The sequence below is a fragment of the Idiotropiscis lumnitzeri genome, chromosome 22 (genome assembly GCF_059441095.1).
Source record: "Idiotropiscis lumnitzeri isolate Australia: NSW breed Sydney's pygmy pipehorse chromosome 22, RoL_Ilum_1.0, whole genome shotgun sequence".
Lineage (NCBI taxonomy): Eukaryota > Metazoa > Chordata > Actinopteri > Syngnathiformes > Syngnathidae > Idiotropiscis > Idiotropiscis lumnitzeri.
This window is the reverse complement of record NC_142412.1, coordinates 3,470,446-3,477,536: the sequence shown is the minus strand read 5'-3', so window position 1 is coordinate 3,477,536 and position 7,091 is coordinate 3,470,446. Positions and strand designations below refer to the sequence as shown.

The 7,091-nt window shown below is 44.0% G+C and overlaps 1 long non-coding RNA gene across 1 annotated transcript; it reads left to right on the top strand.

The window, feature by feature from the left end:
• The first annotated feature begins 3,895 nt into the window (after positions 1-3,895).
• Positions 3,896-4,804, top strand: LOC148316142 (uncharacterized). Its single transcript, XR_015840267.1, has 3 exons — positions 3,896-4,012; positions 4,248-4,350; positions 4,416-4,804. It is a non-coding gene; the product is annotated as an uncharacterized LOC148316142 (long non-coding RNA).
• The last annotated feature ends 2,287 nt before the right edge of the window (positions 4,805-7,091 follow it).

Genomic DNA, 7,091 nt, shown 5'->3' with positions numbered 1-7,091 from the left:
GAAAGTGAAACTTAAACAAGCGTGTGAGTGTGCCAGTTGTGCGCATGTGTGCTGAAGCAATAATGTGAGTAGCTGTGATTAGAAAATAAAAAATTAACAAGGTTTATTCATTTAATTTTTTTCCAAGTTCGGCGGGCCGGATTAAAACATTTCGGAACTGGTTACGAATTTGACGGTGATGTCGAATAACAGCGGTCTTTCAATCAATGAGTTCTCGAAAAAAACTTTGTAATAGTCGCACGTTTCTCCATATTCGGTAATAAACGGAAACGGAAATAACAATTCCAAACATGCGCACTTCCAACGTAAGATGCGCAGAAGGTAAGAAAACTTCCGACTGTCAATTTTCGGCCGGCGAAGTCCCTGTTGTTTTTGTAGAAATTATTATTATTATTATTTTTCCGATTGTTCGATCGCATTTTTGACCCCTGAAACATGCACAAAAACTTATATATTGATTTCAGCCTCCATGCCATTATAAAAGATGCTGTTATGATAGACAAGTCCACCAAATTTTGTCGATTGATAGACAAGCCCACCAAATTTCCCGTGGCTCCTTCAAATTGTTGCCAAGGTCTGATTTGCTTTGTTTTTTTTTTTCAAACTTTCCTGTGCATTTTTGTTGTCCGTCAAAAAAGGAAGCCAACAAACAAATCTGACATTCTTGGCTTTTTCCGCGACTTTTCGCCACATCCTTGTGGAAGGAAAGGCCAGAGTGCCCGCCCTCCTCCCCCGGAGCTTCCATTCGGTTAAACTTAGGGGCCGCTTGGCACCGCCCGTGCCCGGGGAAGGTGCTCCTCTTCGGCTTACTGTGACGCGAGCATGCCCGCCTCCTCCGGAGCTTCCATTCGGTTAAACTTAGGGGCGATCCTTTAAGAAATTTGGGGCAATGCGAAAAAGATTTGGATTAAAATAAAATCAAAAGATTTTTTAAAAACATACAAGCACCAAAGCCAAAGAGGTGTTGCAACAGGTGCAGAAATCTGCAGAAATTAAAACTATCTAAAACTAGTGATGGCAAAATGAAGCCCCATTAAAGGTGAGGTACTTGAGACTGTTCAGTCATATAAAGAAGTATTTAACATTTTCAAGTTAATTAGCCTTCATTTCAAATTTAACTGAGGCCTCTTGTGGCCGGTGGAGTTCCCATCATTGCAGCATCCGAGTGTAAAGCTGCAAATACGTGAACATAAAGATATCAGCATGTCCAGGCAGTAATGTAATAAAGCTGTCTGGACTCTGCCCTCTCTTTGCGACTGCGTCTAGACCTTGGCCTGCTGTCCTCCATTCAGATTCTTCAGACAGTGCGTGCTCCAGGACAAAGACAGGCAGCAGGAATTGAGGTAAGTCAAATTGATCTATTTGTCACAAACATTTATTGACTGTATGTCAATACCACAGGGCTTTACTGGACCATCTGGAGCCGCTGGAGCCGCTGGAGCTAGAGGTGCCGCTGTAAGTAGAGCTACCATAAATTCAATGCTCTTTTTTGTGGGGCCCAGATTTTTGGTCCCCGACGGTCACGCAGTGACACACACAGACACACACACACAAAGGCAGACTGTTGCCAGGCGGATGTCTCACGATTTGGTTCAAGATATCGAAACTATCTAACATCACTTCATTGACTACAAGCTTTGACCTCACTTTTACAGGTCGTACAATTTAATAATAATAAAAAAAAAATGGGTCACCCATTAATAGTTTTTAAATTATTTAACTTAGTCTCATTTATTTTTGGCTCGAAAACTCCAGGCACTGGAAGCATTTATTCCAATCCCGCAGCGCCGAAGAAGAGCGTGGGCGAAGAGGAGAGTGGACGAAGAAGAGCACGTTCCCCCGGACACGATCGGTGGCGACGTTTCGCGCGGTTCGTAAAACATGTAGAGGCATGTTCTCAGTGAAAAGACACCTTGTTCAATCTCACTCGGACGTGACGGGGAACGCCCTGAGGTCTGATGTGAGAAGAATGAAAGCAATCTGACAAATTCTGAGCCTGTGGGCCAGACGACGAGGTCAAGATGATTAATTGGGTTGTAAATTGTCACTGTTGCTTGGGAGTGAGTCCAAAGGCTGCCGTGTTTGTGTGTGTCGGTCCAGAGTGGGAGGAAGGCAGTCCCTGATGTGCTGGAGAACCAGCCTCTCGTAACTTTCTTGACGGTTAATTCATTCCAATCCAATTTAATCACCCCACTAAAAGATATCCACCTTTATCTGTTTCATGTACTCAAACTTAATAGAGTTGCAAATATTGAATACACACTAAAATGTTAAGTCTCATGAAAAGTCCAATGTAAATTTCTTTTATGATTGTAATTAAACTATTTGTCCATACTTGTTGCCGCCTCATCAAATCGCTGGTGCTAATAAAGATAGGGCGCTTTTTAATGGAGATCAATTCCTTCACACTATTGCACATTTAGCACCACTAATGGGATGGTCTTCGGGGAGTAACCAAGTTGCTCTCAAGCAATAATGATTTTAACATTGTACACCTCCAATGTGAACCCTTAAATCATCAGGATAATGAACACAAGAAAGCGTTCACTGTTCCTGACAGTGGTGCCCCAATTTCAATGAGTTTGATTGGATACTCACTCCGGTTTTTGGGACAGTTAGAATGTACGTCCGTACAAAAGGAACATTTTTGTTCTTGTTTGTTTTTCCCAAACATCGCAATCTAAGCATTTTTGAAGGTGCGCCACTACTTCGCACCTATATATATATATATATGGGTAGAGAGAGAGAGTGAAATTCATGTTATAACAAAAAAAAAACAAATTATTATTAAAACTTATTTTTTTTATACCCCAGCCATTATTTTCATATTTATTCAATCACTTCTTTTTGTATTTATTTAATTACTTCAACTTTTACCTGCTGGTACGCCGTCCGGTGTGCCCTGTGAATGTTATGATCCTCCAGCTCTGCTGGAGGATTAAGCAGGACTCTCCAAACGCAGACACGGGAAAAAAGGTGGTGATACAAAGATATTTATTATGACGTGTCAGTCAAGTTGACTGACAGGACTCAGGCCCGAAGACGGCTGCCAACTTATTTTTGATCGCAGTGGTAGAAAGTCAACGCTGCTCAATCTGGAAAAACTCTGACATCCTGCTTTTTTACCCTTAACGTATATATATATATATATATATATATATGGATCGTTCCATTTTTTGTTTGAACATTTTTCTTGAAAATACTCTCTAAAGTACGATGCCTCGCGCTTCGCTCGTGCCCGGGCAGAAGAGGTGCTCCAATTTGGCTTAACTGTGACACACGCCCGCCCTCCTCCCCCGGAGCTGTCGTTCATATTTAGAACCTCATAATCAGCGTTGTTTTATTGCCGAACAGTGCAATGCCACTCGAGGCATTGGACACACAGTTTGGATAACTCGGCACATTTGAATAATTCCAAATTCTGCTGGGAGAATATTCGAGAACTTGTCTCCTCCTTCAATGTTCTCACTTGCTGTTATCAAACGGTTTAAGTTTAAGTTTTGTTCCAATTTGCAGTTGTTTCCAAGAAATCATGTTATATGTTAGCATTCAAACAATATTTTCAATATTACCTGATATAAATTATTTTCTAAATGCCCCAACTCACTTCCTGTTCATATTAGACGTTAAAATATCAAATTTTTCGCCATGCCCGATGAGACTGCCAAGTTTGGTGAGTTTTTGGGGAGAGGACCGGTGTGGCAACGGCGGGAGAAGTCTCATTGGAGCAGCCGTGTTGGATCGGGTACTCCGCGTAGAAAATGTATATATTTCACCTGATTCAAGTCTAAATTGTTTCTTGATTCCCATTCTAGGTATTCTAAATTGGACCTACAAGGCTGTATCCTGAGAGAAGTCTGTGTTAACATACAGTTAATTGGAGAGCCTTCTGACACAACTTTCAGCAAGTTTTTCGAGCCACCGAGCCAACTGCCCTTCCGGTTCTTTCATTCTGGTCAGCCAGTGCAGGCTGCTGTAGACGACGCGCAGTGAGACTGTGTCCTGATCCATGGTAATATAATTAGCATTGGCTATCCCGACGATAATACATTAAAAAAAACAAAACGTGCATTGAGATGATAGAATATATATTTTCTTATATTATTGAAATTAAGTGGTTTTAAAATGAACTGATCAAAACATTCGACATATTGTCCCTTTAATTTACAATCACACTAAATTCTAGCCATTCTTTTCTTTTAACTATGCATAATTTATCACAAAACGGCCGCATGCGCCATTGGAAGAATCGTCCACCACCTCCTCCGCACACATGTCGTATCTGTGTTCTCCACAATCCCGTCTCTCATCCTGCCAGAAGACTGAAAAGAATCCAGTACGTGCTACTAGGTAAGGATAAATAAAGATTTCAGTATTTTAAGGTGTCATCTAAAATTGTAATGGCCTTCTCACAGGGGGCTTCATCCCGGCACGGGCGGTTCCAAGCGGCCCCTAAGTTTGCCCAAATGGAAGCTCCGGAGGAGGAGGGCGGGCGTGTGTCACACTTGGCCCGAATAGGAGCACCTTGCCCGGGCACAGACGGTGCCAAGCGGCGACACTTCATACGTGTCCTGAGGGATAACAATCACTGTGATGCGCCGTGTGGGCTCTTGGCACGCCTTTCCCGAAAGTGATTCTGATGGAGAGTATCGTTCACTTGATGCATTGCATACATGGCAAGAACACCAAATTAATACAAAATTACAGGAAACTGTTTGATTAATATGCACTGTCCCTGTATATTCACCCCATTCAGTAAATGGGCTCTATTCATTGTCAGTTCACATGATCGTTATCAGTCGGAACAGCTGTACTTCCAACCCCCCCCCCCCCAACGCTCATCTTTTTCCCTCTCTCTGCTTCGTGTTAAAAAAAAATGAAGCCTGCACTGACTAGTGCCTCCTCATAATAATAACAACCAAACTTCCATTAGAATAATCATTTCATTTCAATTAAAAGTGACTTATCACCTTTGCTAAAACGTGCTTATTATGCCGAAAATTATGAATGCTTGAAGGAGCCCAAAGTGGGGAGTCTAATTGTAATCAGCAAAATCAGAGAATCATAAATGGTTACTATTTCATTTGGTTTGCTTTGAGTAGACAGGATTGTAGTGCATATTCTGATACTATTATTTGTTGTTTTTAGGTTTTCCACGACATTGTATGGTTGTAGGTGTTAAATATGAACACTGCCAGAGACACTATTTTCTTGTGCATGCGGAAAGAGCTTTTCCAGGCTTCAGGATGTCTTTTTACACTATATAAAGGTGGAATTTACATTGGAAACGTTTGCACAGTTTATCTATATTCTCAATGTCTTTCACTTAAGATTTCCTTCGCCGCAATGGTAGATACTGTTGTTTTAGTTTGCAACAAACAGAGTTCAGATTCAGTACTGAATAGGGCATATAGAAACACCTTGCCGCTCGGCCGGATCGCCGTACATGCTCATAGTCCATGGGAGCCACTGCACAGTAAAATCAAATCATCAATAAATGGGGAATCTAACAGTTGGGATTGTTTTGCTGCACAAAAACTCACCAAACGTAATAATGCTAAAAGATTCAGGGCGTGTGTCACAGTTAAGCCGAATTGGAACACCTCTTCCGCCCGGGCACGAACGAGAGCGGTCTAAGGCGTTGCGTTCAGGTCGCAGTCTCCCCAGGACACGTGGGTTCGAATCCCACTTGGGTGGAGTGAGGAGGATGAAGACCGGAGAGCGCGGAAAAATTTCGAGAAGATGGATCATCTGAATCATTTTGCAAGAACAGAGTTCAAGGTGAATACCAAAGGCCTGCAGGGTGCGTGACTTGCGAAGCAAAACCTCCGCCAGGATGTCACGTTACATCATTGTTTCGCCTAATCTGTCTCACCTCTCCAGGTTTCTTTGTTGATGGTCCGCAGTGACATCATCTGGAGATTTCTTATTGAGTGGTTGATAACAAGAACATGATGCGTAGGAGTGTGGGCAAACACATCCGCCTTTTTGTAACAAGTTGCTTGGGGCGTTGCACTGAAAAACGTTTTTCTTTTTTTTTTAACTTCGCGGATTTTCAGTTTTCGCGGATGGTCTCGGTCCCCATTAACCGCGATAACCGAGGGTTCACTGTACTCCAGTTCAGAATGACTCGCTGGCAGAGAACAATTTGCTGCGACCTGAACGCAACGCCTTAGAAAGCGTTTGATAAATTATCCAACGTGGCGCGGCTCCCTAAACCTTGCACTGCCAAGTCAAACAGCAAGGGTTTATTTGTCGACAAGTTTACAGAGAGCTGAGGCAACACCCAACCGAGCAACACAGTCTGGGGTCTGTTGGTCAGAAAGTCCTTAATCCAGATGCGTGTGAGGGCAGGGAGGCCGAGAGATGGTAAGATGGCAGAGCGGTCTAAGGCGTTGCGTTCACGATGCACAGGTTTAGCACCTATTTTAATAGGAATCTTTAAAAAAATAAAGCGTTCCCGAGGGCACCGCCCGTGCCCGGGGAAGGTGCTCCTCTACGGCTTAACTGCCACGCACGCCGGCCGGAGTCATCAATCCCCAACCCCACCTATTAGGAACGCTATAAAGATAATATGACAATATTTAGTGACAGCCGTTCCATATCCAACACATATGGTGCAATATTATCCTTTTATCACTGCGTTTGATCTCCGCGCACGCAGTTTCACTGCCATTGATTTTGACCTACAGGTAAGTAACTAATACATTCGTTCGTTCCTGACTCGGCGGGGTTCGACGACCAGCCGCCGCTCCGCGTTCCTGACTCGGCGGGGTTAAGGATTGCAGAGCGGTCTAAGGCGTTGCGTTCAGGTCGCAGTCTCCCCTGGACTTTTGTTGCCACGGAGAATAATCAGACTCTGCGCATGGGCGTTTGGAGCACCTCTTCCGCCCGGGCACGAGCGGAGCGCTTTCGGGGGGGCGGGATGGGCCGAAACCGCCGCGCGCGCCGACAAACCGCGGCCGCCAAGCACCCTGCCGGGTTGGTTCAGGTCGCAGTCTCCCCTGGAGGCGTGGGTTCGAAGGAGGCCGCGCATTGCAGAGTGCATGTTAGCACCAGATCCCTGCAGCGGCACTTCACCTTGACAATCC